Source organism: Manis javanica, chromosome 14 (assembly GCF_040802235.1).
Source record: "Manis javanica isolate MJ-LG chromosome 14, MJ_LKY, whole genome shotgun sequence".
Classification (NCBI taxonomy): Eukaryota; Metazoa; Chordata; class Mammalia; order Pholidota; family Manidae; genus Manis; species Manis javanica.
In genome coordinates this window covers 41,880,997-41,901,493 of record NC_133169.1, presented here as the reverse complement: position 1 = coordinate 41,901,493, position 20,497 = coordinate 41,880,997, and the positions used below count along the sequence as shown (strand labels likewise).

The following is a 20,497-nucleotide window of genomic DNA, read 5'->3' as shown; positions in this document are numbered from 1 at the left end:
TGTGTTTAGAAAATCCTAGTTTCTCTGATGTCTGGATTTTTTATAAATCACATGTGTGGCTTCAGTACAGATATTTTTCTAATGATGTTTATATGAAATTTAGTGCAATTCTGGAGATTCTTGTATTTTTATGAGGAACAACCATTATGCCTGAATATGAACCTTAACTGTTCTCTTAAGACCCTGTTGTAAATCATCATTGGATTAGTTTTCCTTTGCTGCCCAACAAATGAACACAAATTTGGGGTTCTCAACAGGATCTGTTCATTATATTAGAGTAGGAAAGGGTAGAGACTGTGGATGGCTAACCTGGGCATTCTGACTAAGGTGTGTCCAGTCACCAATTCAGGTGATGGCTCAGGGCAAGTTCGTGTGGCTGTTGAAATCATACATTCATTTGCACATGAGTAACTCACATTAGCTGATTTCTTTAAGGCCAGTAGGAAAGTTCCTCTGACCTTAGGGTAGGCCTAAGGCCTCTTTCAAAGGTCTACTGACTAGTTACATCAAGTCAACTTAAGAGCATCTCTCTGAGATTACTCTAAATTAACTGATTTGGGATCTTAACTATACCTGCACAGTCACTTTACTCTTTCCTCAGAGAATAATCTAACTATAGGAGAAAGGCCAGGGAAATAGATCACAGGAAACATTTAGAATTCTGGCTACCACCCACACCCAGATAACATACAGATTCCTAGCTATGAAGGATGTTAAAATGCAATTGCAACTTTTCCTGCAGGATTGTGAGGAAACAATGGCAATGTCCTTATGACTCACTGAATTATTTCAACGTTTAGAAATTTATGGACTTTAGGGTTGAAGGTAAGGCTAGGAGTAGAAAAGTACCAGGTATTGAGTCCAAGTAGGTAAAACTGTCTTCAAGTTTTCACCCCTTTCCTCAAGGAGGTCTTGGTAGAGTCGCCTGAAGAGGATCTCTGCCGGAGATCTTAGATACGGAGACCTAGCAGGGAGGGGGCAAGAACCTCTTTATACACGGCAGTTGTTGGCATTCCGTAGAAAATGTGGGGGAGCTAGAAAAGCAAATGTGCAAAGAGCGCACCAGCCAATGCATCCTGAGTGCCTGACTGCCACTGCCTCCTGAGGGCAGTGCTGCGACCCCAGGTCTGGAAGGGGAAGGTGGCTTCCTTTCTATCATGTGTTCCCATGTCTTTAATTTATGTATGTCCATCAAATACATATTTACCTTTACCCTTTATTAAAGACATATTTGACATCAAATATTTTTACTGATTTGGGAGTTAGCTGAAGAAGGGTAGGACAGGGGTATGTATTTTCACCACTGGGATTGGAAAATATACAGGGTGATCAACTCAGGATACTATTTATCACCTCATTTTTCTGACTAATAATTTTAAAACAAAGCTTCTAGTAAGAACAGAATGTGGAAATAGTCCTATATTCTTCTAAGACTACAAAAAGTTAAAATTTTGTACATCTAGACTAACCCTGAAAAGTTTGGTTGGGATGTGAGTTTGAGGCCTCACTACAGTAAAATCAGTGTGAGCACTCCACCCTCCACCTGATTCTCACTGAGGCCCACCGTGTAGATTTCTAATTCACATAGAATTTAACTTTAGCATGTTTATGTCTCTATATATCTTGCAAAATGTGTGTGAAGTGTCATGGAGAAATAATTTTGAATAAATTTGATGATGGTGTTGACAGTGTTTACTACAGGCTTCTTGGATTGTTCATACCCAGTCCATTTCTTAAAGGACATTAGGGACTATTTCCTCAAAACTCTTTTCAACAAAAGGCAGAGCTAACCACTCTTACCATTTGTGGAATGGGAGGACACTGGAAGGACGTGGATCTACTGGAAATCCAGTGCTGGTGGAATACAAAATGGTAGATCCATTTTGGAAGACAATTTGGCACAATTTCACAAATTTCTTATGAAGCTTATGTACTCTGACCATACAGTCCATCAGCTGAGCTCCTTCATATTTATCCCAAAAAGTTGACTTTTGTCTACTCAAAAAGCTGCATGTGAATCCCACATTTCTCCCTTTATTATTATTATTATTGTTATTTTTTTAAATAAAATGCTGAAGTGGTAGGTAGATGCAAGATAAAGGTAGAAAACGCTTCAGAAGATTGGAGATTGAAGAGAATTAGGCTGGGGGTGGATTAATGTTTGTGCATTGAGCATTGACTCCCCTATACAGAATTTTATTGTTGTTAACAATCACCTAATCAATAAATATGAGAGATGCCCTCTCAGAAAAAAAAAAAAGCTGCATGCTTATTTTATTCATCCTTCAAGACTCACTGAACAGGTAGAATAACTGCATCACAACCATTATGACTTTCTGAGGTAGTTTTTTATTTCATTTTTTTCTTACATATTTTCCACTAAGAAAAAATATATATTAGGATTATTATGTTTCAAAGTTTAATGAGTTCTCTAGCTATCTTATGGCATAACTTGACTTGCATTTTGATTTGTCTGAAATACTTTTTATTTTTTGATATTTTTCATTTGTTAAATGTAGAAGAGTAATAATAATAGATTCAGTGAAAAGAGAAAAAATAAACTAAAAGCATTCTTAGTATTTTAAATTCAATATGCTTAAATTCACTAAGAACAATATGTTAAAATGGAAGATAGGATATAGGAAAAGCACAGTAAAAATAGTGATTTTAAAAAAGCATATTGTGAAAATTTTGCTACTAATAGACTATAAAACCTTAGAATGATTAGTGACCCAAACTGGCCCACACTTGTATGGCAATTTATGAAATATAATATATAAGACATGTAAAAAATATATAACATAAAATCATAAATTAGATTATCATTAAAAATCTACTAAAAATGGAGAAACATAGAACAGGATGCTTCATAGGTATATGCAAATTACTATTCAGTAGACATTTATAAAACTTCAAATAATTTTAACATGCAATAGTTGCCAAGTAGTCTCACTAGGCAGGGCAAACTTTGGTATCTATAATGCAAAATAATATCTTCACAAATGTTTGGTTTGTCTCAATTCTCAAAAAATTAACAAATAATCAAAATATATGAAAATAAAATCTAACCTAGTAGTAGAAAATAAGCAAAACAAATGCTAGAGTCAAGAATTAAATATTCCCATTCCAATTATCCACTGTTGTATAACAAGCATCCCCAAACTTAGTGGCTTTACTGAACATGATAGTCTTATTTTCTGTCCTGTTCCTGAGTTAGGAATTCAAGAAGACTTAATTTGGAAGATCTCAGCTCGGATTCCCATATGGTGACATGGTGGCCGACCCTGGAGCAGCCGGGCTCTCAGCAGACCCGGAGGAGCAGGATTCCGACATGGTCGGAAGCTGCCTGAAGATCTCACTCTTTCTCTCCAGACAGTTTCCATACATGGCTAGATTGTTCTCCTCTGTATTGTGGAAGTAGATTGTTTATAACATGATTGAAATATCCAGAAACAAGTATTCTCAAAAGAATAAAGTAAAATACACAGTATAGTCATAGTCTGGCCTTAGATGTCCCAGAGTGTCATTTCTGTGACAGTATTTGTCAATGCAATTTTCCTAATATATATTTACTTATATCACAAAGATATATTTATAAAGCTATTCCAATGTAAGCATAATAAAATATAAAGAGACCAGTGAGACACCAATGAGATCTCAAAACCAAACTTATAGTATACATAAACTTACTATGTGATTCAGGAAATATTCATGTACAAATGACAACAAATAATTGTATGTGGTATGGAGAAAGCTTCCTTATTATACATAGAAAAACAAATTTAGATTCTATATACAAGCTGGACTCAAGATTAAATACATAAATTTGTGTAATGTAATGTAACAGAATTATTTGAACAGAATATAAAATAATTTCATATAAACAGAAACACATTTAGTTGACAACAAATGATTAATGTTATTTAATTACTTGAATATTAAGAATATTAATCTAGTAAAGGACATGGCCAAAGTTAACACACTGAAATAGACTGAAAGAAGATATTTTCCATGTCTAAAGCCAAGAAAGTACTAAAAACTAAAATATTCAAGTAATCACCACATATTAAAAATTTGCGAAACAAAACAAAGTAGCATTCAACTGGAAAAGGGTGCATACTTTCACTAATAATGAGGCTAATAAAATTTAACAATGATGAAAAATCGCTTTTACTCAATAGGCTAGAAAACTTTCATGAGCTGGATAATGCTAAATAATGACAAGTGTGGGGACAGATAAAAATTCTCAGAACTGCAGTTGAAAACATGTTCTAATATTCGCATCTGTGAAAGCAACCTAATGGTATTTAATTTATGTCTCCACATAAATTGGAAGTCAGAAATTTTTTCAGGGCTATTAATACTAAACAGATTTAATTATATGATCCAGAACTATGAAATTATCCAAGTGATTTAGAATTAGTTTTTAGCTATGTATAACATGTGTTCTAATATATGTGACTTCATATGTAACTGAAACACAAAATCTTTCATTTTTTCCTGTTAAAATCTGGATTTGGGCAGTTTTAGGACAGCATAGTTTCCTCAACATCTTCAGGAAACTACAAGTGCTACAATTACAATAAAAATAACAACAATTTTTGAAAAAAATGTGAAAAAACCTGATCCTGATTAATATGGAATAGTAGAAAGAATACTTAATAAATCTTAAAAAACAGAATAATGAGATGAAATCATCACTGACATAAACATTTGTTTTTAGCTATAGTAATAGTCTAATACTGGGCACTTGTCTGAAAATCTTGGGAATCAAATTAGCCCAAGAAAAAAAAAACACAGTCCATTTGAGGATCAGAGAACTAGCAGCAGGATAAGAGAAGAGTAACCACAAGTGGCGAGCTTTCCAAGAATAATTTGCAACAGCAGTGACATCTCACACATGGAAATCTCAAATCAACTGATGCCGAAAATACGACCACTTGATTGGCCAGTTGGAAAGTATTAGTGAACTGGCACTGAGGTCCAACCACAATGATGAATTCTTCATTTTATTTGAAAATGAGAAATTCAACTGCCTGTTGTTCTCAATCTATAGGGTTAATAGAGTGTGAAAACATGAGTGATTTAAAAAGTAGTGAAAATGGCGTCATTAACATATGAATGAGCCAGGAGACAGAGGAAAAACTGGAGGGAGTTTACATTATGAATCAAGGTGACCGAACTTTCTAATTGATTCTTCATATCAGTAAAATTCATATTTTCAAGTTGGAAACTAATTTTACATGAGGCCCTAGGAGAAGAAGTGGATGATAATGCACATTACTGTAATTGAAGACAAGGAACTGAATTCCCTGCAGGGAATGCAAAATTGAGTCATATCTGACTTAGTAAAGATGTGTGGCAGTTATTTTCTCTGGAAATTTAAAGGTTTTTCGTTTACTGTATAAGCAGTGTCATATCTTGTTAAGAACTCTAGAAGGTAAGATGATATTGTAAAATATGTAAGGCATTCTGGAGTTTAATCAAATGGAAACATGTTTTATCCAAAACATATATATGTGTGTATATGTGTGTGTGTATATATATATATATATATATATATATATATATATATATAATGAATTTTGATATTTTAAATTACTTATTTATGGAAGTAATTTTTATGTTGGTCTGAAATGTTTCCCTTCATATTCTCTGTAAAATTAATGTGCTCGTGTATTTTTCACATCTCTGTTTGAATATTAAATGATACCTGTGATGATCCTAAGTAAGGGTGATCTAGGATAACATAAAATATGCAAAGTTAAGAACCCGTGCAAGACTCCCCAGTGGATCTAGGCTATGTGTTCATGCCTCCAGTCAGGTATGGGAGTCTTATGGTCTCCATCTTTGTGAAAACCTCTCCTGTTTGATAAAGAGCATCTAAAAGAAGCATATTAGTTTACCAATCAGGAACAAATCATCTAGTTAAAAAAGAACATTTTCAAAAATAATCACAGGTGAATAACAGTGGGTTTTATTGCAGTATTACAAAAATAAAAACAAGTAAGGTGTGACAACAGAGTGTGCAATGGCTGTAATGCACTGCTGAAAATTTCAAAATACTTTGATGAGTAATTTTAAGGAATTAGTTCTGTCTTTGCAACAACCCTGTGAAAGGTGGAGGGAATTCAAAAATAATCTACAAAACTTTAGTCGACCTGCCTGGTGACACGGGAGTTGGTGTTGAGCAAGATTGCAAACCCAGATTTGTCTGATTTGAAGGTCTATGAGATTAATCTTTGTACAGAATGGAGGCAAAGACCACATATCTTCTGTAAGTTCAGTATAGACAGTGCTTGCTATCTGCAGAATGAAGAGGCATGAAAAAAGATTCACGTATGTTGGAACTTGAAGGACAGCTATGATTTTCAAAGGTAAAAGTTTGTGGAGGAGAAAGGACATTCAGAGAAAAAAGAACCTCCTGAGCAAATGCCTAGGCTCAGATTTATGTACTGTACCTTTGGGACCTGTGAAAGTAATGCACGGGGTTTGTATTGGGAAATGGAGGACAGGTGACTTAAAAGAGAGGTTTGATGACTTTCTTTCGTGCTCCACAAGATCAGTAAGGAGGTGAGAATTGTTCTGAAGATAATTTCAATCAATTGAGAATTTAACCTTTTTGGTGCTTTTAGAAAACCTATAGTAGTGTGCTGTATGAAGTGAGAATAGAAAGTTAGTCTTATCCATAACATCAGTAGGTGCAGATGCAAATAAGAGGGATTTTTAGAAGTACAGATAAACTGTTCCAATAGGCACCAGCAATCCTTTTGTGAGATGATTTGGAGATTCTGTCTGAAGGCGAGAGATGGATCATGCGAATAGTTTCTAGGTCTCAGCAAGGGCAGTTGGTGCATGCCATCTTATCTATAAACACTGTTTTCTGCCTTTGGTGGGAGGTGGGAGTGTGAGGTGTCCGCTTACAGAACGAAGCTCTCAGGGCACCTGTGGGGGCTCCGAGACGCCCTGCGCACCCAGCCCGCGCTCCCGTCCCGCTCTCCTCTCCCGTGCTCGGGGCTCCTCCGAGGCTTCCCCGCGGTGCAGGCCGCCCTTCCTTCCCCCGTGCTGTGTCTCACGCTCTGCGGGTGGGAGCGGCCTTGACCCGGCCAGCAAGGCCACGCTCCCAGACACCCTTTCCTAAGAATGTCTGACTCCCTGTGGCCTGTGAGTACTTACTACAAACATGAACTAACTTTTTATCTAATATTATATGATAGACTATTTTTTAAGTATTTGGGGAACAAAGTTTGTTATTTCTGAACCATGTAGGATTTGATGAGAATGTATTGTTTGGATAGTCTTTTAATAAATTATTATACAACTTATAAAGCATACAAATAGCATGAATTATGTTTTTAAGTCCACAGCTCTAGTGTCTATATTAATTTTTCATGCTATTATATTCAACAGTAAACACATTCTTATTAATATCACATAACTGACTTCCACTAAGACATTGCTTTCATGAGGTTGATGTGTAGGAACCTGAGGTGACTGGGCTCAGAAATAAGCATCTTGACAATCATGAAATATTTACAACAGTTTCCTGTGATAGGGCAGTAAAAGGAATGAGAGCTTATGCAATTGGGTTACATGTTATGATATGATATGATATATGATATGATATGATATGATATAAAACTTTTTCTTCTATATATGTCCGCCTTGAAAAATTAAACATGGAAAAAACACAAGAATATATAGGCTAAACCTCTCTACCTACTACATTGTAAATATTGCATTTCCCCACTGGGAATGAGCAACTTAATACTGTTCCTCAACTCAACTTGATCAAGATCTTCTGCCATTAATAGCAATCAGCTAATCTAGGGCAGTTCTCCTATCCCACAGTGCTGTTCTTACAGAAGGTCCTACTATGAACAAAAGTGAATGGACAATTTTATAGATGTGTACATAATCTGAAGAGACATACACTTAAGACATTCTGTAGCTTGTTGTTAAGATAAGGATCATGTAAACTATTCAGGAACAAAACTGATGCCTAATTACAGAGTCAGGTGTTATCATTAGCTAATAATGGGGACAAGGACATCACAGTGTTAAATGATCATAACACTTCCTTAAGCAATTTCTCTTTTAAAAACTACTCTAAAGAAATTTGATTTGATTTTGAGGTTTGGACAGATGACAACCTGCAGGATGGCACACAGGTTCCTCAGATGATCCCAGTTCTGTGAGTAGGAGTGAGGCTCAATGCCACCAATACATGGCCTTGGTTGAACAGAAAGATAAACAAGAAAACAAAATACAGGTCAAAGTATATGGTCAGTAGAGTTACCCAGCTTTCGCGACACTCCTAGCACCCTGACTTACAGAGCAGTTCATCATGCACTTCAGATTCAAGCTGAAGGAAGTGGGCTCTGCTGCTGTGGGGTCATTCCAGGATGGGCGCAGTTGATTGAGACATTGCTTTGTACAAGGGGAAAAAGCGGCAAATTCTCAGGAGATGAGTTGGTGTATGTTGAGTTTTCCAAAAGTATTACTATTGATATTTCAAAACATAAGAAGGCAGAGTTCCACATGAATATAACAACATGTGAAACTGGAATAGAAAATACAAGGATTGAAATTATACTAAGTGATGGGGTAATATTCTGTTGGGCAATAAATTTCAATCAGGAAACATGAAAAATCACAGGGAGCTTTCAGCAGTCAGCAATGTTTGAAGGATTTTCTGTGGTTTGTATAATGGTAAGACAGTACAAGGATAGAAGAATGTTTTAGAAAGATTGAATTAGCAATTGTATATAAGAAAAGTGGAAGAATAAAAAATGCTGAAAATTCAAGGAGCATAGGTTTTACTTATTCACATAGTGGCGGTTGAGTTTCTTGATAAGCATCATCAATGTAAAAAAGGGTTAGGTAAAGAGAATTTATAACTGATCAGAAATTTAGGAGGAAGTGAACACCTGAGTTTTAACTGAAATGCTGTTATGTACACAGAATAAGTGATTATGACCCAAAGGTGGAAGAGGCATCCTATGTCCAAATTTTGTTTAAAGGATATTAGAGGAGAAAGGAAAAGTGCATCTTGTCCCTTCCAGTTGGAAGTAAATAGAGGAAAAGGAATGGATGTAACAATAGAGAATTATAAATATATTAGCATATAGCCAAATAATTCTCCTTAAAAAGTCTTGTTAAGAAAATGGGAGAAATTAATTTTATATAAACTAGTCTAGATGTAAAATAATAATAGTACCTTTCCCTTCCTATAGTAATTATTTTTTAAATGCTTATATGGTAAAACTATATTCCTAATAATATTCATACTTTATAAATATCATCTGTTTTAGTTTTAATAATATCCTATAAATAGATGCTATATATATATATACAAAGCACAGAGTGAAAAATAAGATGGGAGCATTTAATTGCCTAAAATCACAAAGCTAAAATAATCTGTAACAGGCAAAGTAAACGTGTTTTTGAACTCTATCCTGCTTTATGAGCAAAATGACATATATTAACTGCCTCATGGACACCCTATTTTTGGAGATGGAGTAAGGTACAGGGCATGTCTCATAGACAAGGAACTACTTCCACTACAAATCACCATTATTAGAATAACTATGACTTAATTGACCTCTTATTGTTGATTTCTCAATGTCTTCTGTTTACCTAACATTTAACTAAACCTAAATCATTAATATGAATACATGGTTCCCTCTGCACTTTGACAAACAGAATTTGTACTTATATTATTGTGTGATATGCTGAGTTCCATGGAAAACATAATGGAGTTGACATTGACTTCCCAGAAAACCATGAGTCTTTCCTGATCACAAAGTAATTTGAAGGAATGATCTAAACTGTTCATATGAATTGACTTGTTGCTCTAAATTGATAATATGATATGATAAAATTTTCATTATTTTATTAACTCACTATGTATGTTAACAATGCACTTTATATTTAAAAAATACTTCAACCAAAAATAAGATGAAATATTCCTAGTCTAAAAACAAAACAAAACCAAAATCAATGGTCAGAGAATCAATCTCCCCATGCTTAGACAATTGGGTAGATGTGGTGACCTAGGTGGGAAGTCCTTGATATTTCCACGACACAATCTTGGCCACTCTGCACATGTTGGGCTCTCCACAGTGGGCATACCCATCATGGCATGGGAGACTCAGACCTTCACCTCCAACTTCATCCTGCTGGGCATCTTCAATTACAGCCCCACCCACATCTTCCACTTCTCGCTGGCCCTGGGCATCTTCTCAGTGGCCTTCATGGGAAACACTGCCACTATTCTCCTCATCTACCTGGACACACACCTCCACAGCCCCATGTACTTCCTGCTCAGCCAGCTGTCCCTCATGGACCTCATGCTCATCTGCACCACTGTCCCCAAGATGGCCTTCAGCTACTTGTGAGGCAGCAAGTCCATCTCTCTGGCCAGCTGTGGAGCCCAGATATTCTTATATGTTTCCCTGCTTGGAGCCAAATGTTCCCTGTTGGCTGCAATGGCCTGTGACCACTATGTGGCCATTTGCCGCCCATTACGGTACTCAGCTCCCAAGAGCCAGAAAATTTGTGGTCTTATGGTAGCTTCTTCTTGGATTCTTGGCTCTCTTGATGGTGTTATTTAAGTTGCGGTTGCACTGTCTTTCCCTTATTGTGGTGCCCAGGAAATACCCCATTTTTTTCTGCGATACCCCTGCCCTTCTCACACTCTCATGTGCTAACACATTGCTGTTTGAAAGAATGATATTAATATGCTGTGTTATGCTTCTCTTCCCCGTAGCAGTCATCACTGCCTCCAATGCTCTTGTTCTCCTGACTGTCATTTGCATGGGATCTGGGGAGAGTCGCCGCAAAGCTTTTGCCACCTGCTCCTCCCACCTCATGGTCATGGAAATGTACTTTGGAGCTGCTGTGTTTATATGCATGCGGCCCATCCAGGACAAGACAGTGTCAGCCTTCTACACAGTCCTCACCCCAGTGCTGAATCCCCTTAGCCTCCGCAACAAGGAAGTGGACAGGGCATTCAGGAAGGTGTTGGGGAGGAGCACGTCTGGAGAGTGAATCCCTTAATAATCTTTATGCTTTGCTTTCTATAACAGATTCTTTGCTTTATTAAATTTGTGTATTACCTTGTGTAAATTTATGCTTAAATTTATGTATTCCACAAATATCATTTAGTACTTAATATGTACACACCTTTGCAGCTTTATAGGCAACAATGTAAGATTTATAAACTGAAACCTATTTGCATATTTTTCAAATATTTCATATTTTTTATGTTCCGTTTCATTATATGGCTGTTGGATGTGTATTATAGCAAACAAAAACACATAGTTTATGTCTTTTCAAAAATAATACTGGTTAACAAATTATAGATATTTCCCCATCAAAACACTCCATAGTTTGATTATGCTGATTAAAATTAGTATGTGTTTTAACATGTCATAGATTTAATGTTGGCAAAAAAGAGAATTCCACAAAGTATATTGTAATTTGAATTGATCGTTTTTTGAAAGCTCATTATAGAGCTATATGTTATAACTATGAATTTGAGATTATTATGAAAATGAATTTGTCTTAACTGAATAGAGAAAAGATTGAGGTACAGGTACAGTGCACTGTATCTAGTGGACATTGTCCTTCAGGTACATCAAAGGACTGGGAAGTACCCGAATTTTCTTCTTATGCACACATCAGCCTTATAAATGGGAGACTGAAATGTGAGTATGAATCCTCAAAGTCTGGATTTTTCATCCTTAGAAATCCTGATCCTTATACAGGTAATATATTGCAATTCTATGAAAATGTGATATATTTAGTTGAGAAATGTTGGTTTTCTGTAGTCTGCATATTTTCAAGAAATAACATGTGTGAAATTTCCATCCATATTGTTGTAATGGTAATAGCCAAGCTATATGTATATGTATGTGTATATATATATATATACACACATATGTGTATGTATATATATATATATATATATATATATATGCCTATTGCAACATCCCCAATGTGTTAGTTTTATTTTTTGCCTAACAAATTACCACAAATTTAGCACCTCTAAATAGCAATAATTTATTATGTGACAGTTTGAATTGGTCAGGAGTCCCAGGATGGCTAACCTTGATATTCTCCTCAAGATTCACAATGTAGCATTAAGGTGTAGGCTGGTACTGTACAGTTTTATCTGAGGCTTGTGGTCATATTTCAAACTCGTGTGGTTGTTGAAATAATTTATTTGTATGCAACTGAATAACATATGGAGAATCTGTCTCAAGGAAGGTCTAAATCCTCTCATAAAGACTTCCAGCTAATTCTTTCCAGTCCCAAGTCATCTCCCTTAGATTACTCAGTGTTCTTAATTGAAGATGCACAATCTTCTTCACTTATTATATAATCTAATCATGGGAATAACACCAGGTAATGGAGATCATAGGAGATGGTTTGGGATTTTTCCTGTCAGACACACCCATATTAGTTGCAGACTTTTATCTAAAAAACACATACAAATGCAATCTCAATTATTAATCCTGTCAGAAATGTAAGAAAATATTGCTAATGTCAAATAATTGGATTAAATCCACTTTATGAAATTATTTTATGGACTCTTGGTTTGAGGGGATTGTTGAAGGATGTAAGGCTATGAGTAGAAACATATGCAATATTGAGTTTAAGTAAGGAAGGGTCTTCAGGTGCCCCCTTACCCTCCCACAAGGAGGTCTTGGCAAAGCCACCTGAAGAAGACATCTTCCCAAGGCTTCAGATAAAGGGAATAAGCCACATAGTTTTTACCAGAGATAGGATAGACTCTAGCACCCTCAACAAGCCAAGAAATCCAAGAATATAGACATAGAATAGATTAATAAGAACAATTACATTTTACCCATGACACCCTTCCCCTGAGGGGACACAGCTCAGCACGAAGAGAGATCCACATGGCTTGAAAATACTCCACTGGGGACAGGGAAAACAGAGTGAGAATATGGCTTCCCCAGTCTCCCAGGACATCATTGCATGAAAGGTCCACTTATTCTTTGACTTACTTAGATTACTGAGATGATAAACATGGCTGAATATTCTGGGCTGTTGGAAACAGGGAAAGGGGTGAGAATTTACAGCAACCATCTCACAGATCTCAAAAACCAGCTTGAGTTATTACAAACTGGTTTGGGACACTTCCAAGAGGCCTGCCTGTGAATCCTGTGGACAGACTCACTTGCAGCCCCTCAATGGGCTGATAGTTGCCTCCATGATTGCATATTAGCCTCCACAGATGGCATGCATGCACTCCAACACATGGCATACAAGCTTGCTCCAACAGTACACAGATATCATCATCTAGCCCAATTCTGTGATTTGGAGGAGACATGCAATCTTAAATCTTACAGGGCACTGACCTGAGGAAAGTAAGTTAAAGGATATTAGTACCCAACCTGGCTATGTGGGGTTGAAAGAAGGCACACAAAACTTGGCACCCCACCCCTACCCCAATAAGTAAAAAGAGAAGTGGAGATTTCATATCCACTGAAAAGGAATTAGATACCTTTTTTCTAGTAGGGCTGACTGGTAAAAATCTTTCTATCCTGAAGTCAGTCAAGGACTAGACAAGTTGACTAATTCTTTAAATGTAAAAAAGCAAAAAAAGATTTCAAGGACCATGAGGAATCATGGAAACATAACCCCACCAAAAGAACAAAATAATATTCCAGTGGCTGACTCCAAGGAAATGGAAATCTATGAATAGCCTTAAAAAGAAATAAAAGTAATCATATTAAAGAAAATTACTGCACTACAAGAGAATATTGATAGACAACTAAACAAAATCAAGAAAAATGCATTAACAAGATGATAAATTCAACAAAGGTATAAAAACCATTTAAAAATTCTGGAGTTGTAGAATACAATGACTGAACTAAAAATTTAATAGACAGCTTCTCCAGCAGATACAATCAAGCCAAAGAAAGAATCTGTCAACTCTAAGACACATATTTTGAAATTATCCAAACAAACAAAAATTTTGTTTTAATTCTATGTTATTTGTAGGAAATCACTGAGTGAAATATATGCATATTTTGTGAGATCCAGAGGAGCAAAGAGAGAAAACAACAAAAAGCTTATTTAAAGAAACAATCACAGAAAATTTCCCAAATCTAGGGAGGGAAATTAACATACAGATTCACTAATTAAGGAACCCAAAAATAGGCTGATAATCTGGAGATATTTACACAGACATCATGAAGAGTCACATTGTCTAAAATAAGACCAAAATAACTATTTTGAAAACAGCAATGAAAAAGCAACTTGTCAGATACAGCCATCACCAGGCATGATTTATTTTCACAGGTCAGACACGAAGCCCACTGAAACCTCCCAGGATAGCGGTTCTACCTAGAGCTGCAGGCTTGTTTATGTGCTTGTGTTCTCTGCCGATTTTCATAAAAATGGTTTAACCATTAATTTAATTAAATCATTGACTTCAATGATTTTCCTTCTACTGAAATTATTACTTCTTTTACAGAAAATAAATGAATTGGGTTTTACTGGATTGACACTGTTCAATAATGTCTATGCATTTCCTTTTTCATTTCTCTTCAAAACCTAAGAGAAAATGTGAGATGAAGAATTTGATGGAAAATATAACATGAAGAAGAGGAATAGGTAAGGGAAAGCACGTCAACATCAGTAGCCACAAAGGACTTACTTCTGACAGCCTGTGGAGAGGAATGACATTTTTTCTTCTTAGCTTCTCCAATTCAAGATCTTAAAAATGCTTTGACCTCCTATGAGCACAAGGTTTGAAAATATCTTCACAACATTCTGAAGAGCCCCAGTCTTCTGTCCACAGGTCAATCATACTCTGCTTCCTCCAAAAACATGGGCATACCCATGCCATTTCCAGGGGCCTCTGGGAATAGTCGTCACCATCCAGTGGCAGCTGGTGGCCCAAGGGTAATTTCAGGCATGTAATCATCTCCAGAACACAGATGGGTAGGACACAATTAAAAGACAATCCTAGACACGAGTTAGAAGCCTAAATATATGTAAATGATTATTAGGAGCAATCAATGACATATGAAACCTAAGTCAATCTATGATTATCCAGTCATCTAGAAAGTCCACAAGTGGACATCCATATGTATCTCACATGATATAGTCTAAAGAGCACATTATAGAAATTCTGTAAGATCCAGTAATTTCACTTCTAGGAATTTATCTGAAGAAAACAAAAATTCCTGATTTGAAAAGATATATGCACCCCTATGTTTATTGCCATATTATTTAAAATAGCCAAAATATGGAAGCAACCAAGTGTCCATCAATATATGAATGGAGGAAGGAGATGTGGCACCTATACACAATGGAATATTGTTCAGTGATAAAAATGAAAGAAATCCTGCCATTTTTGACAACATGAATGGATCTAGAGGGTATTATGCTAAGTGAAATAAACCAGGCAGAGAAACACACCATATATGTTTACTTATATGTGGAATTTAAAAACAAAGCAAAAGAAACAAAAGAACAATGCACTCATAGATTCCGAGAAGTGACTGGTGGTTACCATGGGGAAGGGTTTGTGTGGGTGACTGGAGAGGCTGAGGGAGATAAAGAGCATGAAACTCTCAATGACACATGTTGGTCATGTGATGTAGCACAGCTTGAAGAGTATTACCAGTGATACTTTAACATCTTCCTGTGTTGACAGATAGTAACTACACTAGAGTGGGTGAACATTTAACAATATGGGAAACAATTGAACCACTGTGTTGTATACTTGGAATCAATGTCAGGTTGTATACAACTACACTTCAATAAAAAAAGTGACCAGGTCGATTAGAATATATAAAAGTAATTCATCAAATACAGGTGAATTATTCAATTTTCAGTCTCTGTATATTTATTCAAGGTGATTTTTCCTTCTCATGGAATTGTAATTATAGTCATTTCCACACTTGAAAATTATTCATTGTACTCCCAATGTCATGTATCTGGATAAACATTACTTGAGTGAACAAATCATTTATATTATAAGTCTTCAGAGATTTGTATAGTAATATAAAACAATCCGGTTTAATTCTCAGCATCACAATTACTTGGCATTTTAAACTCATGTTCTTAGAAGAATGAATTTTCACATGCAATATGAAAACTTATTTCTGTGACTGATGATTTGAGTATAACATAACTGACAAAATTGCAGAAAGCAATAAGCCAATACATTGGAAATTTTAAAACATTGTGTAAGAATTTGCCATTTGAGGTATGTTGTGTAGGACAGAATAAGGAAAGCCTTCCAAAAACCTTGAATAATAGTTACTAATCTGGAGGGAAAATGATAGTGATTACAGACTGACCTATATAGATAAATAGATGATAGAAAGATGGGTAGAGAGGTAATGTATAGAAATTGTAAAGCAGAAAAGAATGATAGCTGAATGCAGGGAATATATATATATACTTCTTAAGAATATGGAGATATTTGAAAGAAATAGACTACATCTTTTATATTTGCCAGATTTTGAATTTGTTCTCAATCTCTTTCTCTCTCTTCAATATAATATGTGATCAACTTTAATAAGCATAGTTATGAGCTTTTAGACAATTTGCTTATTGTCACCAATTTAATCTACTGGATAAGCAGAGCAGTGCATTAAAATACGGGATAAATGTTAACAGTCTCTCCAATCATCTCTGCCATTCTGGTAACTGGAGTTTGGCTGAAGCATGCAGGTCCTCCACGTAGTGAATGAAGACAGGAAAGGAGGTAAGGCAGAGGCTGCGGTAAAGTGAGTGCCGGCCAGGGTCGGAGAAGTCCGGGTCCAAAGCCAGCCCCGCTCCCTTCCCTTCTCCGCTCTTCAGCCGACCTGCTGACCTCAAACAACCTGTGTCTCATTCTCATTAAAGGTAGTAACAATAATATCCCCTAAAGTTTAACTAGCATCAGCCTACACATATTAGAGAATACTTCACACTTGGTCATTCTCATTTCAGTTACCCATCACGTATAGATTTTATGTCGGATCCTTCCCATAAGAGCCTGAATCAACTACTAGAAATGCAGACTTAGAAAAAAAAAAGCTTAAACCCATACAACTGGTGTGAGACCTGGTGTTTGAAACCAGTGAAAAACTGTCCCAGGGAATGACACCATTAATCTATAAGGCATATTGGCCTATGTGACAATAATTTTAAACCTGAATTCCTTATGAGGAAATTTCACAATTTTTAGAGTTTTCAAAAGGGGGACTGCCAGTCTTTCCTTCAGTTTCTCTCAGAGCTGAACATGACATGTTTAAATAAATGTACTCAATAATGCCATTATTGTACCTTTGGGGGTGATGTTGCCTGCCCAAGCCAGGGATTGTACCTTTGGGGGTGATGCTGCCTGCCCAAGCCAGGGCCGATGCACACCATCTGAGCTCCTTGGGTTATAGGCTCTCGTGTCTGAGATCCACACAGATGTCCTGAATGAACCCTTTGAATGGTAACGGTCAATTTCTTTCATGAACTCATTAGTTCATTGATTTAATAATCAGGTACACATATTCACAGATAATATGTCCAGTTGTTCTAATTTTGTGTCCACTCTTTGTGTTTCAGTTGGGTCCCCTTTGCCTGTACTCTGGAGATGACCGCAGAGTCACCCCTGGGCTGCCGGCTCTCGTTGGGAAGAAAGGACCACATCCCCAGAGACTGTGGTGATGGTCACATGGTCAGGCCACGTTTTTGGATAAAGCAGAGCATGACTGACATGTTTACATGTCATGAGACTGGTGCTGTGCTCACCAGAAGACATTCTCAAAACTGGTCTGAACAGGGAAACTTGGTTAAACCACCTTTAAGGCCTTGATTAAAGACACTAACAGCAGAAGCCATAGTTGCCCTCTTTCCAAGGTCAGAAAATACAACCTTTAAGTTAAAAAAAGAAAACTACAATTTTCAAAAGTGAGTAACCTGTGGTCGCTGTTGTTCTTAAGGTCTCCCATCCCCTCCAGTCTCCTTTGTACCATGATTTACTCATACATTTTTTATTCACTATGGATTTTTATTTTCTCAAATGGACATGAGATTTTATTTGAAATTATGGGTAGACACATCAATTCAACACTCCAACTGAATATTTTAATTGAACAATAACTTCATTAATTAAGTAAATGAATAATGTAATATTTGAAGACATTAGTAGGCACAGAGAATTCTTATAGGTTATTTTACAGTAATTTCTGTGTTATGAAATGGCACAATAGAAATATCAGGCTGCGTGATAGACCGAATTCTAACATAGAAAATGAAGCGTGGTGATAACTTTTCTTTGTGCTGTTCCTATTGATTCAAAATTCTTATTTTCAAATTTCCTTTATTTAGTGTATATTTGGAAAATTCACAGCACTGTGCATGGTGATGGAACTAAGGAGAATATCACCATTATGCCAAAATAATGATATAAAATTAAATTGGGATATATCCCCAAACATCCTCATTTTGTATACAAATTTGAAAATTGACTACTTTAGAATATTCTATGGGACTGGCTTCCCTTCCCTCCAAGAACGTGTAAAGACATTTTCCCTAAATGAAACATTTGTGCTTTGCTTACTATATGCCCTTTTTGGAATTTCTGGTTTATCTAGAATATTTTCTTTCAAAAAAAGAACCATAACATTATAATCTATTCAATTATTAGGCAAATTAAACAAAACTAAATAATCAAACAGCTGCCAAAGAAAACACTATTTTATCCCCTTAAAATTGATTATTTGAATTCAATTCTGTTTAGTATTCAACAGAAACTTCAAACTAATATCAATAAGATATTATTGGTTATGGAATAATCATAAAGGGATCCACAGTTTCTGTTTTTACCTACATCACCTTAAGATAACCTGATGTATCCCTTATAAAATATAAAATACAGCCTAAATGTAAAGGAGAAATCAATGTATTTTTTAACTTGAGCAAGAGAACACCTGGTAATGAAAAGTAATTATTAAGAAGTTAGCTTTTGGGGAACATCTAGGAATGACCAGTTGCTGAGGATGTGTCATTCGCGGTCGTCATGATGAGGACCAGTGGAATGGACCAAGTTTAAGTGGAATGAGTACAGGCTTCATTGTTGTTAAACAAGGACTATTGTTCATAGATCTGGAAAGATTTTCCAGCTGGTCACATAAGTGTCTGAGTCCTGGGGGTCAGCCGATGTCCATTCTTCCTTGTTTCAGCTTGTTAGAAACTCTGATGAAATTTACTATATTCTTGGCAAGGACGACATTGTGAAGCTCTGTAACCTAAGGCGCGGGCACACATGAGGCAGAGATCTCGGGGTAAGGTACGAGGATGGGCATCACCGGGCACATCTTCAGAAACGGACTGTTGTCTTCATGAGCACGTTGGCGGCCTGCATGAACGTAACACTCGCTCGGCCACATTCAGACTATTCTCTCAAGCTCTCACTCTATATATGAAAAACATCAAAATTGATAACTTCATAGCTATAATTTTTTAAACTTTTTTTTATTTCTGTCAACTTGATATACTGGATTCATAGAGCAATATACTAAAATATTGAACTTATTTCAATAGTATGTACAATTATCTCTACAAGTCTGGAAGTTGTAGTTTGGTTAAATTGTACATTTTTCTGTAAACAAGTAAAATTGAGGCAGTACATAAATCAGAAGCTAAACTGGAGTGACCGTTGGAATGCAAAAGACATGAAATCAAAGCCTTGTTTCCTAAATTTCAGAACATGTGAACAATAATACCCACCCCTAATATTGTATGAATATTAAACTATAATATCATGTTAATACTTCAAAATAATTGCTTGCTTGATAATGATTGTTAATTATAATTTATGGATTTTAACTTATTTGTTTCCCATAAAAGACTTACTTAACAATTAAATGGTTAAGAAAATTTGAGACTGAGATCAGAAAAAGACAAATTGCTCAATTCCATTTTGTAAGCCTTGGAGTTACATCATTTATCTCTAGGTTATACTGGACTATAATATGTATCTACTTTTCTTGTGAATACGTTTTACTACCTTTATTTATTTTTTTATTGTTAAGAGTATTTTGAAGTACAGCTGATATACAATATTATACTGGTTTCAAATATACATCACAGTGATTAATAGTTATGTTATTATTGAATCCTCACCCCATAGTGCAGTGAACTATCTGTCAGTACAGAGGATGTTAGAGAACCATTGACTATGTTCTCTATGTCACACTTTCATGCCTGTGACCAACTTATATTATGATTGAGAATTTTGTGTTTCAAATGTATGACTGCCAGTAGTTTTCAAGTCAGGCTCCTGCTCAAACCCCTACATGTGATCTGCCAAGCCAGCCGTAGACAATTATGAGGCTCCACCTGAGAGGCCTCCCTGGGAAAAGCTGTGGCACTCACACCAGCATGGCACAAAGAGACACTGCCTTCCAGGAAGGAGCTTGTGGGAGTGACTCAGGCCTGCTAGGCTGGCCATGCTCTTCCATGAATT

General features: G+C 36.1%; 1 pseudogene; it reads left to right on the top strand.

The window, feature by feature from the left end:
* The first annotated feature begins 10,130 nt into the window (after positions 1 to 10,130).
* Positions 10,131 to 11,052, top strand: LOC108393062 (olfactory receptor 2M5-like; annotated as a pseudogene).
* The last annotated feature ends 9,445 nt before the right edge of the window (positions 11,053 to 20,497 follow it).